The sequence below is a fragment of the Rattus norvegicus genome, chromosome 3, assembly GCF_021556685.1.
Source record: "Rattus norvegicus strain SHRSP/BbbUtx chromosome 3, alternate assembly SHRSP_T2T, whole genome shotgun sequence".
Taxonomy (NCBI): Eukaryota; Metazoa; Chordata; class Mammalia; order Rodentia; family Muridae; genus Rattus; species Rattus norvegicus.
In genome coordinates, this window is record NC_141536.1 from 1,350,875 (window position 1) to 1,371,295 (window position 20,421).

Genomic DNA, 20,421 nt, shown 5'->3' on the forward strand with positions numbered 1-20,421 from the left:
TAGATGTGACCCACATACACAAACTCTCCCGAGATCTTCAAAAACTTAGAGAATTTCAAGAAAACGTCTGAATATCTTCGTTGAAGACTTCTCCTTAGGCCTCAGGTTGCCCAACTCTGCTCGTCTATGAATGGCTCATGTTTAACCTGGGAGCTATGGGGATCGGCTGGGGCTTAAGTCAAGTTCAGCTCACCCCTTCTGCCTCCTGTACCTGGATTCTGGCAGCCATCGTCACCCAAAGCAATAGGGAAGTGGAAATGCATGGCTTTCACGTAAGGCACAGTGACCAACCAGATGGGATTCTGTTGAATTAAATCTAACATTCACATGGGTGCCTTTGCTAACTTTTCATATGTGCTGCTAAAAATTCTACACGGCTCCTTTTGACCCTGTCCCAGATGGAGTCCTAACGAGTCCCTCCTTGTGTCCCTTCTCAGGTGAGTCTGGCCTCCTCACTTCCCACACCTCATTACCTGCTGGATTTGATGGGGCTCTGGTTGTTCCTGTCCTTCTAGTCGTGGTGCTAAAGTGGCTCTCTGAAGGGAGAAGGGAGGACGAAAGGAAGCAGATTGTAAAACACAGTGGCTGCTTTATGGTTAACGGAAGTCACATCGTGAGAATGGTCTCGGTATAGGTCCCCGAGGCCATTGTGGGGATCACACTGAAGAATCATAAAAAGTCATGGGTTCTGAAGCTAGAAATGCACATCAGTGGCCAAGAGTCACTGTTGCTCTAGCACTGGACCCAAGTCAAAGCCGGGCTTCTCGGCACAGAGAATTTCAGGACAACTCGGGCTGAATCAAGAGACCCTGTCTCAAAACAAAACAGTGAGAGGAATGAAACGGGTCGGAGTTCTCTTTTTGTACAGCAGAAAAAAGGCGAAGGCAGATGCATGTTCTCTTGTGGTTTCAACATAATGAAAATTATGAAATTTTCTAAATGTAAAAGGAAGATGACACACGTATGACAAAACGACACAAGCCTTGCACAACAGAACAAACAGGTAGATGGAGGTACAGCTAGTCTCATATGCGTGTACTTTTCTGAAGGCAAGATTGTCAGTGTGGTGCATGGCCGACCACTTGTGTTTGCTTGGTGGACTTGTTTGTTTGAGTCACGCTTTACTGAGGAAGTTTCTTTCAGTGCATCCTCCAGATTAAAATCATCGAAGTCTCCATATCCTGCAAAGAAGAAGACAATTTTAAGTTAGTTTTTTGGTAGTTTTAATTTTTAGGTAGTTTTTAAAATGAAGGAAAGACTGTAATATTTTCTTTGTCCTTACCATTATAATTTGTGGTTCTGAGAACTCAACCTAGGACCTAGAATGTACTAGGCAAGTGTTCACCACTGAGGCTGATGCTAAAATAGACTCTTGACATGGTGTTTGTCATTTAAAAAAAAAGGGGGACGTGAATGCAAACGGAAAACAAAAATCCAAAGTAGCTATACTTACATGTAGGGAGCCGTATTGGATTTGGGCCTGGCCGCTTTGTGGCTCAAAGTGTCTACGTGACTCTTGGCTGCATGGCCACAGATGTTCAACCTTGAAATGACTGTCATAAGTCTTGAGAGTGTTGGACAAAAGCCTCTCCCATGAATTTACGGCACAGGAAGATAACATTCACAGGATGTTTCAGTCTGAGCAAACACCAGACATCTCCAGCGTCTCCATCGCATGACCTCTTCACCTTCTGCTCTCGCTGCTGGAATGCCCTTCTCCCTCCATCCTTTGTGTTTCACTAAGGACACTCCCCCTACCTGAAAACCTTAAAAGCTGTAACGTTCACCCCAATAAACGAGACCTTGACAACAGAACTTTTGCTTGGTCTCCTTCTTCTCTTCACCCCCATTTGATACACAGGTAGAAGGCCTCTTCGGGACCCTGAATAACTGGACCTGCTGGACGGGTCACTTACACCAAGAAAAAATAAAGCAGAAGTCAAAAACTCCATTGTGATAGAAAGAAACAGATCATTACAAAATGCAAAAGGGCTACTTCAGCAACAAGTCAAATGCATTTGAGATATGTGCATGTGTGTGTGTGTGTGTGTGTGTGTGTGTGTGTGTGTGTGTGTGTGTCTCCATTGTCAGGCACCCAAACATATATGGCAATCATTAATAGATATGAACATAGAATGTAACACAGTAATAGGAAACTTCCATCATCAAATGGATGACCTAACCATGGGGAGAAACAGTGGGTTTTACGAGTATTCTTTGCAAATGCACACATAGGGAACATCATAGATCGTGTGCTAATACATGAAGCACATTCCAGCGGTGATTATGGAAGAGTGGGATCATATCAAGTCTCTTTTCTGACTACAACAGCATGAAACGAAAACTGAATGGTGAGAGAGACAGCTCACAAATATGTAGAAATTAAACAACACTCTTCTCAACAATCCATAAGTCAAGGAAAACCAACTAGACGGAAACCAAACAGGATCCAGAGACAAGGGCAAATGGGATCACAATACATTCAAATGGAAAGCAGTCCTGACTGGAAGCCTGCAATACATCAGCCCTCATGTTACACCTCAGAAAGCTAGAAAGCAGAACAAAGGGAAAGCCAAGCAGAGCAAAGCATGTTTAAAAAACAACAAAGTAGGTAATCTAAAGGAAACGATTGAAATTCCTTTGTGTGTGTGTGTGTGTGTGTGTGTGTGTGTGTGTGTGTGCGGGTGTGTATGTGTGTGTTTGTGTGTGTTGTGTGTGTGTGTGTGTGTGTGTGTGTGTGTGTGTATGTGTATGCTTTGGCACGCCATGTATGTTTCTGCATGGCATGCATGCAGTGCCTTTAGAGGCCAGAAGAGGGTGTCAAGTCCTCTACAACTGGAATACAGATGACTGTGGTCTGTCATGTGGATGTTAGGGATCAAACAAACCCACGTCCTGTGGAAAAGCAGTCAGTGATCTTTACTGCTGGGTCATTTCTGGAACCCCACAGAAGAAACGGTTGTATACAAGGATTAATTCAGAAAGCTGAATATCACACACTTTGTCCCAAATGGGAGAGTCCAGATTTTAATTTTTTTATTTTTAATTTTTAAAGATTACATATATATGTGTATCTGTGGACATAGGTACAGGTGCTCTTGGAAACCAGATGTGAATATCAGTTCCCTAGGAGGGAGACCTAGCAGCCCGCCATGGATGCTGGGAACCAAAATCTTAATGAAAAGCTAGTTTTCAAGTCTGAGCCTAGATTTTAAACAAGCACTTGAGGAACAGAACAAATAAAATCACACATCACAAATCCTAGGACGCAGTTCAGAATAAGTGAAAGCCCTGTGTGGCCAGTGCGGAAAGTGACAGGGCCAACATTGGTCAGTGACAGGCACGAACTACAAGTTGGCGATAATATAAAAGTCAGAAATACAAAATGATCTAAAATCCGTATAAGCGGTACTTGACCTGTATGCTACAAAGCTGCCAAAAATAAAAGCAAAATAATAGTAGTGTAAAATACACAACCCAGAAATAAAGTCGAACGTAACTCTTATGGAGAGTTGAAAATGCACAAAGGGTTAAAGATAGTGTCTTCAGGAATCACTGGTGGGAAAACACAAAAGAATAAAATTAGACCTTTATTCCAATACAGTAACTGAATCATAACTAATTTGCAATTTATTAAATGTGATACCCAATCCTGAAGAGGTACTAAAAGAAGTAGCGGGCATTGGTCTGGCTTATGGTTTCCTGAAGAGCATTCCCAAAGCATAGGCAAAAGAGCAAACTGCAGCAGTGAGGCAGAGCTTACAGGCCAAGAGCTCACTCCGCAAGTGGAAAGCCCTGGGTTCAATTCCCAGCACCACAAAACAAGGAGACTAACATGCATCCAACCAAAATGCTTCACCACAGCTAAAGAATGACCCATGCAATTAAGTGACATTTTCCACAAAGAAATGATGTTTATGGTCAACCGATGAATTAAGAGATAATGTACGACAAGTCTTATCTTTTACGAAACAAAAACTACAAGTGCAATGAAGCTAGCTTTAATCCTAGCCCATGGAAAATGGTATGGACACTCCTGAAAAGTAAGCATAGAATTATCCTATAATCCAGTTATATGAAGCTTGGGAACTGAGGTTGGTAAATCAGAGGCATTTGCACGCTCACGCTCAGTGCACAACTATTCACAGTAGCCAAGGTATGGGGAAAAAAACTCAAGCTTTATCTAGGTAAATGAATACAGAAAACGGTTATTAGACTAGGGAAATGTCTTGGTGATAGCACATGTACTTGGTGTGTGCAAAAGGCCCTTTATTTTTGAGATTATAACTACAACACTTCTCCCTTCCCTCCCTCCAAATCTTCCCATATACCCCTCCAAACAGCACTGTCAGCCCCACTTAAATGGAACCACCCAGTGTACCATACTCAACCTGCCCAAAGTTACAGGGTCAGGTGGACCCTCTCCACAACCTGGCGATTACTGCTAGTGCCAAGCTTACAAATGCACCGAAAAAGTTTCTGAGTCAAAAGCTTACAGCCTAGTAGCCAAGTCTTGCTTCTTTTCAGAGTCCTTTACATATTACTTCCAAATCCTGAACATGGGATTCAGTATTATCAAATCCAACTCTTATAATCTTCCTCCCACAGTGACACAGGGGAGATCAAGGTCCCCTCTGGGATTCGGAGTCACACTGACAACAGGACTTAAAAACAGACTCACAAAGAACCACAAGGACGATTTATTAGAGTTCAGAAGAAGAACCCCAGGACTGGCAAGCTGTAAAGCCCTAGCAGCTCCCAGAGGACGAGAAAGGAGAAGGTCCATGCCGTGCTGTTTAAGCTGCCATGGAGGTAAGACTCATGGCCAGCAAGCAGCCACATGTGGGGTTACAGGTTTTAAGGAAAGAGTAGGGAGGCCCAAAATGCTGGGGATAAAGACCCCAGTACTAAGGAAAGAACACTTAGAAAAGAGATAGAAAATGTGAAAAATATGTATGCTTTTCTGACTTGGTCATAGGGTAGGACTTAGGAACTTTTACATGACTGGTCGGTAAGCTTCTGAACAATGGTGGTGGGAATCGTGGGAAAGAAAGTACAGTGTCTCATTTTAAAAACCATTCTATCTTTTCAGTAAGGTTTTAGCTGGTGAGCCAACCTTTCTATGGTGATCCCTTACCAAAGGGATCGAACCAGTCCCCACTCAGACTGGAGATCTTATCCTCTTGACCGACACTAACAGTACCATAAACCAGTAGAGATGGACAGTTCTCTCTCTAGCCCTGGGCCCCAAGCACTACCCCAGAAACACACACTTGAATGCTAACCCAACTTACAGAACAAGCAGTCCATTAAGCAGATACCAGTCTGGAAGTAATGCGAAATTATTTTGCCTGTTTTATTGCTCCGCTCCCCTTCTCATGTTCTGGTCCATCTAATTACTGCTGCTCATAAGGAGATTCAAGACTTGTGTGTGAGCTGGATGATGGCTTAGGGGCAGCTAATTTGAAAGAGGAAACCTTTCCTCAGCAAAGGCAAAGAGTGATACTCTGCACCTACATAGGCAAGAAATAAATATATTTTTTATTTATTTAATATGTTATTAATATGATACACACACACACACAAAGAAAAAAATCAATGATTGTGCAAGAATCCTTAGAGATCAGAAGAGGGCATCGGACCCCCTAAAACTGGACTTAGAGGCATCTGCGAGTTATCGTGTGGATGCTGGGAACTGAATCCAGGTCCTCTCGAGAGCCTCTCTACTCCCAGAAACTGGGAGTCAGCAGACGATCTACTACAGGTGCAAGGCGAGCCTGGTATGCACAGCGATTTCAAGTACAGCTTGGTGTACGTGTCAAGTCCTAGGCCAGCCAAGGCTACACGCTGAAACCCTACCTTAAAGAAGAGGAGGAAGGTATATCATGAAGGAGGCCTATTGAAGATAGAAACGGACTGGATTGAAGCAGCTCTAAACAAGGCAGGGCAAGGATTTTAGTCCAGTCTAGCTACAACCTACCCTGTGACTCTTTACTGCACACCGTTTTCTTTAAGGACTTTTGTCCCTTCCAACAGCTCAAAGTATGGTCCTCCATAAAGTCAGTCACTGCTAATCCCTTCCTAGAGTGAGAAGGTAGACTTGTAGGGCACATAAAACTTAACAAAATGCCTCTGGTTCCTCGGGCTACCTGTAAATTTTTCAGAGCGCTCTATGTCTACAGCTTTGGTGAGCCATCACCCATGCTGGGGTGGAACTTCAAAACCAAACTTTGTAGATGTATGTGCAGGTGTGTATGTGTGTGTGTGGATGTTTCTATGTTTAGGTTCACACACACCTTTGTGGGTATTTGAAGGCCCTTCTTTTTTTGAGACAGAATCTTTCATACATACACAGAACATAGCAATTAAGTCAAGTCAGCTTGCTACTCAGTGCCAAGGATCTGCTCTCCCCCTTTCACCAACAATGAGAGCACAAGTGTGTGCCACTAGCATTGGCTTGTCACGTGGGTGTTCGGTATTGAGCTCAGACTCCTGTGCTAATGCAGCAATCACTTTACGGACTGAACCCTCTCCCCAGCCTCTGTGGTGAGCTTTTGGTGATGCACCTACCTTTCAGTCACACAGTTTCTTCTCAGTAACTAAGCCTCAATAAATTAATTGATTTACCAAGCTAATAGACATGTCAAAGTGGATGAAAGCCCGTGAAGCCTCAACTCTACACAAAGAACTACATGCAACTAAGAAATGCTGAGACTTTGATCGTCTTCCCCGGGGAAGAGCAGGTCAATTTTTACCCAATACCAAGTAGTCAGTACTGAAAACATAAACATACAAGCAACATTAGACAGGTTGAATAGGTTATATTTATGTATGTAGGAAAATCTATACATAGTTGCATGTAACAACAATTAATGAAAAAGGAGGTCGTGGCCTTGAAGGAGAGCTAGCAAGAGTAGATGGGAGTCATTTTAACATTTTATTTTATTTTATTTTTATCCTGTGTATGTGTGAATGCCCAAGGCAACCAGAGGCATCAGAGCCTGTGAGCTAGAAGTCCAGGCAGTTGTGAGCCATCTGCCAAGGGTACTAGGCACCAAACTCAGTTCTTCTGGAAGAGTAAAATACACTTCCAAATACTGAGCCATCTCTCCAGCCCACATGGAAGGGTTTGGTGGGAGGAGAAGTGGAGGGAATGGAGAAATGTTGGGATTATGTTATAATTTCAAAAGTAAAAGTGATAATTTTTAAAACACACTTAAAGCATCATGTCCCTCCCCCCCAACCAGAGAATCATTATGTCCTGGCTATCTCCCCACATCCCTGTGGGATCACTGGGTAGATGAGTTCTAACATTTCTGCACAAAGAATGCCCAAGAGGCCTGAGGCAAGACACCTGTGGTAGAGCCGCTGAGACACAACCCCACTGTACACTCAACATGTTTGTCACACTTAGACCTGTGTTGTGAGTAACATAGATATTACCAAATGAGACACATGCAAAAACATGAATACCAGACCTGTGCAAAAATAGCAGAACCCAGGCTACAAAAGAAGAAGACTGCATGCACAGTCCATTTAGCTTACTGTGTGCTCATTAACCACCACTTAGTGGAAGGAAAAAGTACTTAGGCCCCTGCAATGGGTCTGAGTCATTTCAGCTGACCCCGCACTTAACACACATATTGTGGAATTTTCATTTCTGGTTTTCATAAGATCTTACATTTTTTTAAAACCATATATGGAAGTTGTCTAGATATGATCTTTTCTGAGAATCTATTGTGGTTTTATGTAAAATAAAAAGTGTGACATCATGACACAATGCTAATGATATAATGTTCAATTTCCTGTAATGCATGCAGTCCCTCAGGGGTGTTCTCATTTCGAGTGTCAGGGCATACACAGTTGATACTTTATGAGGCAGAAATTACTATAAAATGTAACTAAGCTAGCTTCTAAGGTATTGGAGATACAGTTATTATCTTGTATTATCTGGACAGGCTCAAGGTGAATTCTAGGGTCATGATAAGAAAAGAAGAGTGATAATCAGACAACATGTAGTCAGTGGATCAGGGGAAGGAGCCATGATCCATGAGATGAAGACACATTTCACAAAACAAAAAGAAACAAAACAAACAATAAGAACAAACTCAGGAAAGGCAAAGAAACTAGAGCCTTCAGAGGAGGACAACGCTGCTAAAGCTGAACTTTATTCTAGTGGGAATCTTTCAGCTGCCTAATACCCAAAATGTTAATGGATGGATTTGTGTTGCTTTAGGCATCTAAGTTCAAGGCAGAAATAGAGAGACTATTTCCCCCTTTCTCCTATGTATATAACAATCCATCACAGGCCTGGAGAACAGTAAGAACATTGTATTCTTTGCCTGAAAGAAGTTTCCACAGCAGGTGACATCTGTTTAAAATAAACCATGTGCTCGCCTTTGTTCTTCTGAGGTCTGCAGTATTCATTGGGAAATCTTTCCACATCCTATTAAGTTAACTCTTGAATGTCACAGTTTTAACAAGCAAATATTCTTTTTGTAAAAAAAAATGGAGTCCTACTTACAATTATGTATATTCTAACTGGGCAATATGACTGGCAAAGGCCTTAATTGAGGTTCATAATTCACACCTAGTGTATTATTAGGCCTTTGCTACATATTGGCATTTGTGAACATTGTACCATGGCCCTGTCGTCTGCACAGCGTCTTGCAATTACTGTGATTACAAAGGACTTGTGAAAGCTGAGGTGACAAAGAATGGCATTCCACTCACCTGAGGGACACATCCTTTGCTCACACTAATCTAAATCCAGAAGAAAGGTTTCCAAGTCATCACATCTATCCACAGGAAACTGGTTAGCTGTTCTTATATTTTAGTGAGATACAAAGTAGTTAAGAATGGGGCGGGGGGAGGAAGGAAGGATTCCATTCAAATCCAGGAACACTCAGGAGCATGGCTCTGCTGATATTTTGAACTCTGGGGAATTCTATTCTGGGGAATTGGAAAAAATTATTATTTCTTTACAAATTTTAAGTTATCCAGTTTATTGTACAGTTATCTTCTACATAAAAAGCAGAAACCCTGATAACCTGAACTCAATTCCTTGAACCAATGTAGAGATGGGAAATTATCAACTCCATAACTTTTCTTGGACTTCCACAGGCACCATGGTACATATCAATCTCTCTTTCTGTGTGTGTGTCTCTCTGTCTCTCTGTCTCTCTCTCTCTCTCTTCTTACACATATACATACACATACACATAAATGTACACACTCTTGTGCATGCGCGCACACACACACACACATACACACACGCACACACTCACTCATGCTCACACTAAATTACCCAAAATGTAAGCTCTCAGCTGCTCCTGACACCATGGCTTCTCTCTGCCATCATGGACTCTAACCTTCTGGAAACATCATCCTAATTTTATTTTTAATTTGCTTTGGCCATGGTGTCTTTCAAAGCAATAAAGAAGTAAATAATACATACTGTCATGTATTCAGTCTTTAATGGATCAAATGTTGCTGTGTGGCCAGTTGTTAATGTATACTTTAACTCCATTGTGTCCCAGTAGCCCTAAGAAAGCAGTGCAACACAGATACCTACAGTGTCCAAACATAAGAAATAGTCTGACAAGACTTCCTAAAAGCTGCCTGCAAGCCAGTCTTCTCCTATCTGCCCTTGGAAGATGTTGATCTCTCAGCTTCTCCAGCCCTACATCTGTATGGACACTGTCCTGCCCCCGCCCTGATGATAATGGACTGAACCTCTGAACCTGTAAGCTGGCCCCACTTTTTCCTAAAAGCAGGAACCATAGAGGTTGGCAAGGAAAAAGACAATGGACAAATGGGTTCTGTCTTTGATTAGAGTACTGAGCACACCTTGAAGGAGGAGGTAGTGAAGATATACTATTTAACACCTATCCTATGATCAAAAATTATTACACAGATCAATAAGGAGGCAACAGAGAATCATTGACAGAGTGTTTGTCTAGCACACAAAAGGTCATGGTTTCCAGCATCAGTACTCAAAAGAATGGAAAGAAGGGAGGGAAAATGGAGGAGGGTGTGGTTGAAACATTAGAAACTATAGCGTGTCAAATGACTATCTTTCCAGTATCTTTTTCTCCCTCAATGACCTGCTCCTCCTCACACTGTACATAGTGTACTAATGAACGCTCATGAACAGATCATAAGCACAAAAATACACGTGTCAAACTAGGCTTTGAAATCAGAGCAAGTTATAATGTGGGATGCCTCAGTAGGTATGGTTTCTAAAAGCACAGATAGATCATCTTCGACTGGTCCGTTAGTTTTTATCTAATACCTGTCTGCAATTTTCAGGTCCTCTTTACATGGGTACATGGGTATGTTACCTTCTTCATCTTCTAGATTTTCCCAGCATTCTCTGCTGACTTAAGAGTTAGCCTGTAAGAGAGGGTGTGTGCTCCTGGCACTGTTTGTTGCCAGCCAAGGCAGGCTGGTGTGCACACGTGTGTTCTTTCTTCACACTCAAGAGAGAGGAAAATGGACTCCCATTTTGGAGTGTTTTCCTTAGAACTATCTGCAAAAGCAAACAGACTCTTTTTTTTTTTTTTTTTCCGGAGCTGGGGACCGAACCCAGGGCCTTGCGCTTCCTAGGTAAGCGCTCTACCACTAAGCTAAATCCCCAGCCCCCGCAAGCAGACTCTTAAAAATCCCTCTGGTGCATTTGTATCTTTGGCCTTTTGCGAAGGGGTGAGAAGGAAGAGAAAGGACGACTGACTGAAAAGGTTGTTCTCATTCCCACTGCTGGCGAGGGGTTTGATTTCCTAAGTATTAATCAAAATCACTCTTGATTATAGCAAAAACAACCTTTGCTATAATTTTAATGAAATTAATGAGAATATATGGTAATTCTGAGCAATCTTGCTCTAGAGATTAAAGAACAGCCTCCCAGAAACATACAAATAAAGCATTAAGATCAAAATTTGCATAATTAAGTTTCTTCCCTACACTGCCCACCCCACCCCCAGCATCACTAGCTGTGCTAAGTTCTATGAAAAGAGATGTTTAAAGTCAGGTTGGCAAAGCCTGGGTTTCCCCCTGAGCCAGAACATCCTTTTCCAATACTGTTTTCGTGTTTTTAAAACTCATGCCTGCCAGACTAACAGATAGCCAATGACGATTGACCAAAATTACAGAGTGCTGAGGTTTTGAGCCCTCCTCTTAAATTCTTAAATGAAAAAAAAAAAAAAAAACTGCCTTCCTGCCACTTTGGTACCATACCAGTCTGTGTGTCCTGCTCTATGGAAGTGTCCTGCCAAGTCATAGCCTAAGCAACATATCAAAGCCCCAAATGACAAGCATTGTTTAAGAATACCGGAGAGAAAGGCTCCCCCCCCAGTACTACTCCCTCAACAGAGGCTGTGAAGGCCTCAGCCCAGTCTACCACGTGCCCCCTCTATCAGCACAACAAACTGTGGTCTTTTCAGGAGGGTATGTGTGTGTTCCAAGAGTACACACAAAGCAGTAGCCGCCTGTTTCCTGAGAATGTAAGGACACTCAGGACAGTGCACACATTACAGGTGTCTGTGCCCTTGGCCCCACCCTCAAAAAGATCTTTAACATTTCAAAATATCCTGTAAAATGTCAACAGGCCCATTTCCCCCCTTCAATGAGTAGTTCTTGGCTTTGTGAAAAGGCTATAGCTGAAAGGTTAACAGTCTTTGATCAGAGGGAACAGAAATCATCATTTTTCGTTGTGTGCCTCTATACAAAGAAAAAGCAGAGAAGAGGAAAATGTCAGGAACAGCTGGCCCTGTTTACAGAGAACTTCAAGCTGGATGCCACACACATCTGTATAATTAAAACATTATGTCCTCAGGCATGCATGTCTGTATCCTTGGTCTGTCCAAACACCCGGGAAAGAGTAAAAAAAAAATAAAAAAATAAAAAAAGAGCACATGAGTGTCCACAGACACTAGCTAGACACAGGAGGCATTCCAAACTGGTTCTACCATGTTTCTGTGTTTCAGTCAACATTTATTAGTGATTCAAAGCTCTTCTTGAGTGAATTTGTTTTCCTGATTTAAGCCACGTCTGTTCCTCTGGAAGTTCCTCTTACTCTGAGGAAGGATGGAATGTGCCATGCATTGCTGCTGAGAGGGTAACATGGTAGGAACACTTTAGAAACCCCCAGAAGATTCTTAAGACATTAAACATATATGTGCTCCATTAGTCAGGAATGCCCCTCCTTGGTCTCTCAGACATGTTTCATTTGTAATAAAAACAAAGCAACTCAAACATCTATTTTCAGGAGAAACACGTGGAATACGGAAAATTACCCAAGAACAATAAAAAGGGTGATGCTGGCCAATCACATATCACTTGTAACACTACTGAGCAGACAGCAACACAGCCATCTTCCATTGCATGACAAGCAGAAGTGCAGGGTCACTGGGGCAGTCCAGTCTGCTGAAAGGAATACAAGAAGAAACAGGGTGGGGAGAGAGGAGAAGGAAAGAAGAGAGAAGTAAAACTAGAGAAAGGTGAGGACAGGTCATCTCCTATGATGCAGTCCAGCTACGCAGTGGGCTATCAGTCAGGTGCAAAGGCACAGAGTCCTGAGCCATGCTGCAGCTAGAATGCACCTTGACAGCGTGTGTAACTGCAGTCTCTGTGCCTGGGATTATCTGATGGTAGGACCAAGCAAGTTCTGAACCAAGTGAGGAACAGCCCAGCCCATCTCTCCACTTTCTGACTTCTAGTCTTGTGGCTGGGACAAACACTTGACAGAAGCAACTTGCAGAGGAAGGCCTCACACTGACTCGAGTCTTAGAGGATAAAGTGCATCATGGTGAGGGAAGCCTAACAGAGTGGCTCGGTAAGGGACCACAGGAGTCAGCAGATGACATGTCTCACATCTTAGTGGATCAGGAGTTCTGCAGCTCCCATCTGCATCAGTGATGCCCTGTATAATGTGTGCTGAGAAGAAGGATGAGAAATGGCCAAGTATTCACGGTGTGAGATGGAGAGAGGGAGGTCTTATGTCTTAAGGACCATAAATATACCTGGCTTCCAACCAAAACCTAAGTCTGACTGCCCAAGCACGAAACCAGCTGTACACATGAGCACGAGGAACTGGGTGCTACAATTCCAATGTCAGAAAAGTCTATTCTATTTCAAGCAGTCAAACAGGGTTAGGGAGACCTCTGTGAACCGTTACTGCTGCACAAGCATAAGAGCCTGACTTCAGGTGTGCAGCAGCCATGTAAAGGCCGGATGTGGTGGTGCTCGGCTGTAAATCTAGCACTGGGTATGTGTTACCTGGCTTACAACCACCTGCACTCCAGTTCAAGGAGATCTGGTGCCCTCTTCTGGCACTGCATTCGAGTAATGCACTTGCGTATGAGCAGCCAAAACAGACACAAAAGTGCAAATAAATAAATATATTTTTTAAAGTAGAGAACAACTGAAGACACATGGTGTTGCCCTCTACCCATGACATGTATGCAGATGTCTTCAGAATTACTGAGCCACAGGATCTCAAAAGTTTACCAACATAACTACAGGTTCACAGAGTTGTAAGAAGCAACATAAGAGGTTTCTTGTGCTTTGCTCAGTTTCCTCCAAAAGTCACATTATGGCAAGACATAGTCTATCATCACAATAAAAATACTGAAATTCACACAACCATACACTGGGTTTAGACTTCCGCTGTTTTACCTTCGTTCATTGGAGAATGTTTGCTCATCCATACTTTTGTCAAATGTGTCATGTGACCCCACCACAGTCCAGGCAAAGAACAGTTACATCACTATACTGGCCCCTTCTCCTCACCTCCGATTAACACACATACTTCTCTCTACCTCTCCTAGGTCTCCATTCACTACCCACCTCAGACCCCAAATGACCACTAATTTGCTTTTTGCCTCCATAGTGAGGTAATTCCAACAAAGTAATACTTGTGGCATCGTACTGCTTGAAGTGTTTAACACTGTCTGAGTCCATTCACCCCAACTGTGAAGCCATCTCTCCCAATGGAGTGCACCAAGTGATTGTTACAGTTCATTCCATTGTCTGGGACATATGCGTTCATTCCAGTACCAGGCAATTTCAAATAAAGCTGTTATGAAAATTCATGAATAAGAAGCCTGGTGAGGCAGAGAGCTACGATATAAAAGGAATCAGAGAATAAGAAGACACACAAACCATCTTCTTACTTCAACTTCCCCACTATGCCTGGTTCAAAACAAAATCACTATAGCTCTGTGCTTGTGAATGGAAAATTTGGTATTTATCTGTTCTTCCTTCCATTGAACTGAAAAACACCTACCCTCTTGCATGTCCTAGGGATATAACAGTAAATAAAACAGACCAAAAAGCCTGTTTGTGTATGAGTCATATATTCAACTGGACTTAATAGATAGTATTCTGTAACTATACATTTTAAAAACTTGGTCAAAACCAAGCATCCTGACACATTCCTAGGCTACACAGCAAAACAAAACATGGGAGGAGGAATGTAGCTCAGTCAGTAAAGTGTTCCCTGTCTCCCTCTCTCCATCTCTGTTTGTCTCTGTCTCTGTCTCTGTGTCTTTCTGTCTCTGTCTTTGTCTCTCTATCTTTGTTTCTCTATCTTTGTCTCTATCTTTCTCCCTCTCTAGCTCTCTCTTTCTCGTGTGTGTGTGTGTGTGTGTGTGTGTGTGTGTGTGTGTGTGTGTGTGTGTGTGCATGCGTGTATAGACTAGAGACTACGGGTCATCCATCATCATAAGCTGTTCATGTTATACATACACACACAAAACTTTAGAAAGTAGTTAAGAGTGTTGCTGCTAATTTCAGATATATGAAAAAAAATCTTAAGTTTTCTCAGGCAACAATATTCATGAGTTAGAGAAATGGAGGAGGAGGAAAAGATCCTATTCATAACAGGAATCTATACTATACAATGCTTGGCAACAGCCCTGTGAGAAATGAAAATGAATAAGATTATGAAAATAAACCCAAAGTTAAAAGAATCACATAGATCACATTTGAATGGGAAATATCAATAATGTAAAAGAAAATTACATCTTATAAGATTTTTTAAATTATGCATATAAGGGGCCGAGGGGTTAAATCTGTATTAGTGCAGTCCCTACAGAGAGGGCCATAGATACTCTGGACCTGGAGCTGTGGTGGTTGTAAGTGACCTGACTGGGGTGCTGGCAACTGATTTCCAGCATCTGCATGGCTGCTTATATCTGTAACTCCAGTGCCAGGGGATCGAACACCTTCCTGACCTCTGAAGGCGCAAAGCACCACATGATACACATCCATGCATGTAGGAAAAATATTTCTAGTGATTAAATAGTAAAAAATAAATCTAAAACAATATTTTAAAGCCCAAGGTAGGCCAGGCATAGTGGGGCAGGCCTCCAGTGGCAGCACTATAAACCCTAAGGCGGAGGGTTGAGATTTCATGGCAGACTGAGCTACACAGGAAGATCTTCTCTAAAAAATAAAAAATCAATGGCAGTGGGGAGGAAACCTAATAGCATTTAAAACTTTGAAAATTTTATTCTCAGCTGTACGTGGCAGAAACTTGCAGGCAAATAGATCTCAAAAACAAAGCATAATTTTAGAAAGATGAGGTTGGAGCTGTGCATAGAGCTCAGAAGCATTTGGCTAGTAAGCGACTATGCTAGGTTCAATCCCTTGTTTATATTATATTCTCTTGGTTTTGTTGTACTAGATTATAAACTGAGAGCAAAGAAGAATATTTTACCTCCTTGTCTGTTAACACAAAGTATATGACTTGATAAACAAAAGATACTGACTTTTTAAAATAAGTCAATAAAGAAATTATCAGTCCATTCATATACTACTTAAGATTAGGGCAAACAATGGGAATGACTTGGATAGATAGACAGACAGACAGACAGATCAATAGATAGATATTGTAATGATAATGAAAAAAATACCGCAAAGGAAACAGGAAAAAAGAGCATTGTGAGCAGGAACCAGGAGAAAATATACACAAGGAACTGAGCCAAAGGGTTGACCAGGCAATTCATTAAAGAAGAAACTATCTTAGACTACCCCGTAGTAATCAGAAGCATGTAAACTAAATATAATTACAAATAAATAATTATAATATAATTGTATAATAGATGTCTAAATCTTGTGGGTTTAGATCATGACAAAGTTGACAAGTGCTGACAAGGCCATTACACAATGGCTACTTTAGTACACTGCTGGTGGCCAAAACCAAAGACAGCCACTTCAGGAGACAGTCGGGTATCACTTCATAACAATAAAGTGATAAACACTGTGCACAACAGAAACCACTCTCCTGAGTATAATTTTGCCAAAAGAAGTACCAAACTTTTTGGTCTTACAACCCTAGATGGTAAAACACTTGAAGACCTTCATGTGCTTTTTAAATATGGTTTCTGACTATTGATATTTATCATATGAAAGGTTAAAATAGATTTTAAGGCATAAGACAGAGTGCATCTTCCACTAGCCATCAAAGTACATTTTTTAAAAACTTTTGTTATAAAAGATTTTCAAATTAAAGAACAAACAAACAACAACAAAACCAAAAATAAAATAAAAGTCATCATGCACTGAGACTGGCGAGACCTAACATCTACCCATCTCAGTGACTTGCTATACAGTTAGGACAGCCAAAGCTCACCAGAGTCCAGGGTAGGTCTGAGATGAGTGGAGCTGACACCAACCCACAAAGATGGCCCCTGACCTCACTTCTTCCAACACATCTGTACTAAGGCAGCAAGGAAAACAGAAAACCTTGGTGTTTGAGTATATTGAAATCAAGAGAGGGAACTATTAAAAAAAAAAAAAGAAAAACAACAACAACAACAAAAACACATCTGCACATCTGCAAGCTGTCTGAAACCTTTATCCTTGCATTTCAGAGCAGAAGCAGGAGGGGCTTATAAGTTCAAGACTAGCCTAACATACACACAGAGATCCTGTCTCTGAAAAACTCTACCAAGTTCTAGGCTGTGTCTTGGCAGTAGTAGAGCACCTGCGTGATATGTACAAGGCTCTCCTCCTTCCCAGCCCTAGAACCACACGCATATAGAGATATCTCAAGAGTCATGCGATAGACATCTTTGTCAATATCACTGGTGCTCCACCAGTAGAAATCTACTGCTTGGCACACACTGGGCGCTCTCTGCAGTCGTCTTCAGGTTGCAAGGCAAGTGAGCAGGGTGCTGTACCTGCTGGGTAAAGGCAAGAGATTATATGCCAAACATCTTACACCACACAGGACAGCACCCACATTTCCCTTGCTTACAAGATATCTACTATCAATCAACCAACATTCCTTTTCCTGTTATTGCCCCACCACTACTCCCTGGAACCCTGTATATGCTAGACAGGTTTCTCACACTATGCTACCCCAACCCACATACAACTTCCAGGCTAAAATTCAAAGGCCTGGTGCTAAGGAACTGCTCTGCTGTCTGCATCTAGAAACAGGCAAACCTAAGTAACTTTTCTCTGTCATAAACAAGGGACCCCAGGTTGCCCCAGCTCCTGATCTAGACTTCTGAAGACCGATGCTCTGCCAATTCCACTAACGGAGCTGTCCCACTGGACATTGTACTCTCTGTATGAAGCTCCAACCACAGAGAAAATTCTAGAAAAATCTTTGGATCCACCTAGCTCACGCCCAACCCCAATGGAGAGGGAACGTGACAACCGACAATTGACAGACACATCATGGCCTCATTCAAAGGGCTAGAAATAAAGAGATGTGCAGGTCACCAAATACCTCTAATGGTCATTGCTACTCAAAGAACTAAAGGGACCAGCTTCATGCTAGAGGTATACAGTCACTGCCACTGGGAAGACTGGGGAGAACTTTAGGGGTGCAGCATTTCAGCAGGACCCTACAACTCCATGAGTTTGTGCCTGTTGAGAAACTGGGGCTAAAATTCATTGGACACTCCTCCACTTTCATGGTGGAATATGTACCATGACCAATGGGACTTACAATGTGTAGAGTTCAATGAAAGCAACACTGTGTGACTGTGAAGGCCACAAAGGGCAGATATGCAGATGTATGGAAAAGTGGAGTCAAGGTTTCATATACCAGCGGGTAGCCTCTAATTGGCTGTGTGGTTGAGGCTAGCCTTGAAGTCCTGGTTCTCCTGCCTCCACCCCCTGAGTGTTGAGATTACAGACATTCACCAGAAATCCAATGGTGATCTTATATATACCTATTTTAGAACAACAAATCCTTAGTCACTGGACCTCTGAGAAGGCTACTGGGAGAGCTGAGTCTAGAATAAACAAAGGTTCAGGAGCCTCTGAGCCAGGCTTTTTGGGAACCCAAGAGCAGCAGAGGAACAACATTAAAAATGTACAAAGTGACAGTAGACATAAAGTTGGAAAAGCCAAACCATCAGGTAGGAAGCACAACTGGAGACAGGAAAGTCAGTGTGTCTAGAAAGTCTACTCTCAGAACCCAGTGAAGCTTCTGGCTTCAGGCCCCTCTGAGCAGCCTTTTCGTTGTCATCTCACACTGTGACCCTTCAACACCATTTCTCACGCTGTGGAGACCCCCAACCATAACTTTATTTTTGTTGCTACCCACCAATATCCATTCAAATGGCTTCTGTACACTTGATACAGGTACCTGGTGTCTGTCTTGTACTGAAAAATGAAGACATGGCCTATACCACCAAAGAAGGGACTGAAAACTTATCAAACGTCTCAAGAATGAGGTTCTAGATCTGTGGAGGACTAGCTAACAAAATGGTGACCCCAGTACCACTGAGGGAAAGAAAATTCTCTCTGTCCTCATGATGCCCAATTCCCAGGACTGATGAAGGCACTCAAGGAGCTTGAAGCCAATCCCACACTCTTTCTAGGGCACATGTATAAACCTTGATACCCCCAAATCAGTGCACAAGTTCCTGTTTGGAACCCAGCCTGTCCACTCAGTATAATTAGCACCGGGGTCATTGTGCTCTTACCCACAATTATGTACACCTTATTCTGGTTGGCTGTTTGCTGAGGGGAGTCTAGCCCCAAATTCAAGATCCTCCTGACTCAGGTCCTGGAGCACTGAGATTAAAAGGCTTGTGTCACCATGTAGGGTATAATTAGGAGAGCATTTTTTTTCTATTGGACATGATGTGGTATTTTGGATTCCTTTCCTTTCCGTAGGCTAGTGTTGTTCAGGTACAACCCATTACTGAGGTCCAGGAACAAGAATAAAGGGACACTGGGGCAGAGCTCCCTGGACCCTGCTACAGAAAAATTAGGTCCCTACCTTTAAAGCAAAGATACTTCTGGTTCAGTATTCTTAGGTCAAACGAAACAAAACAAAAAGGTCACAGAGTGGCGTTCTTATCTGGTTGAACCCTGCTATTCTTTCTGACCTGTAGCCACAGTCCCCTCACTTGGAAGTGAGGATATCTAACCTAAACAGTTGTAGTGTTGATTCAAAACAAGATGCATGTCAGACATGGTGGCACATAAGTGTAACTCCAAGTCTCAGGTGGGAGAGGCAAGAGAATCAGGAATCTAAGCCTAGGTCTCAGGAAGCAGAGGCAGGAGGATCAAGAGTTCAAGGCCAGCTTTGAACACATAGCAAATTTGAGACTCTATCTTTTAAAAAAAGAAAGCAAGCAAAGAAGGATGGAAGGCATACGATGGGCACAAAATACACCCAGGGAGTAGTACTTGATCTAAGATGGACACATTCCTGGACCAGAGACATCTTTTGCGATTATGAGTCATTATATGGACTGATTGAATGGGTTTAGAGAACTCATTTTCAGAAAGCGACAGAAAGTTAGAAGTGGGGCAGCCTCCAGGTCTAAATGAATTATGCCGCATGTTTTTAGATGGTGACTGTGGAGTCACAGAAGCCTGGGAGCAAACCCTAGCTGCCAATTATTCACTGTATGACTTCACCTCTACCAGCTTCCCCCATCTCTCTCACTTCAAAGCAGGAAAACCTAAGGGCATTCACAGTCTAGTTTCAAAACCTCCATGCTATAAGATGCAATTATCTACCATGCACAGGGCTTTGCGTTTCAACTCAGCAAAGCAAAAACAATTGACATTTACAGTCTCAGGCATCTCCTGCAGTGTTTTGGACACAAACCTCAAGGATAAGGTGTGCTACTGGATACTTTTCTCTACAAAAGGACACTAGACAATAAAAATTTTATGCCCAAAGGGAGACTAAAATCATGAGCCACTCTTTATCCCTGTCATTGTTTGCTTTCTTCCCTCCTTAGCAGTCCATGACATAGATCTGACATTTATGCTGGGTTTCTTCCTCTACCACATTGTCATCGCAGAGATACAAGTGTTGGCTGTCTTCACCCTCTGTAGCATCAGTTCTTAGAACCCAGAACCCAGACTGGCCATCTCTCTGTAGCTCACTGAAAGATTCTTGTACCAACACCAACAGAATTGCCTTAAGAAAACCATTTC

At 42.3% G+C, this 20,421-nt stretch overlaps 1 long non-coding RNA gene across 1 annotated transcript in view; it reads right to left on the minus strand.

Annotated features, from left to right (window-relative positions):
- Positions 1 to 397: 397 nt before the first annotated feature.
- The window catches only part of LOC148006389 (uncharacterized), a 44,177-nt gene continuing 24,153 nt past the window's right edge, over positions 398 to 20,421 (minus strand). The window contains exon 4 of the long non-coding RNA XR_015683460.1: positions 398 to 1,181. This is a non-coding gene — a long non-coding RNA (uncharacterized LOC148006389). The remainder of the gene's footprint in view (positions 1,182 to 20,421) is intronic.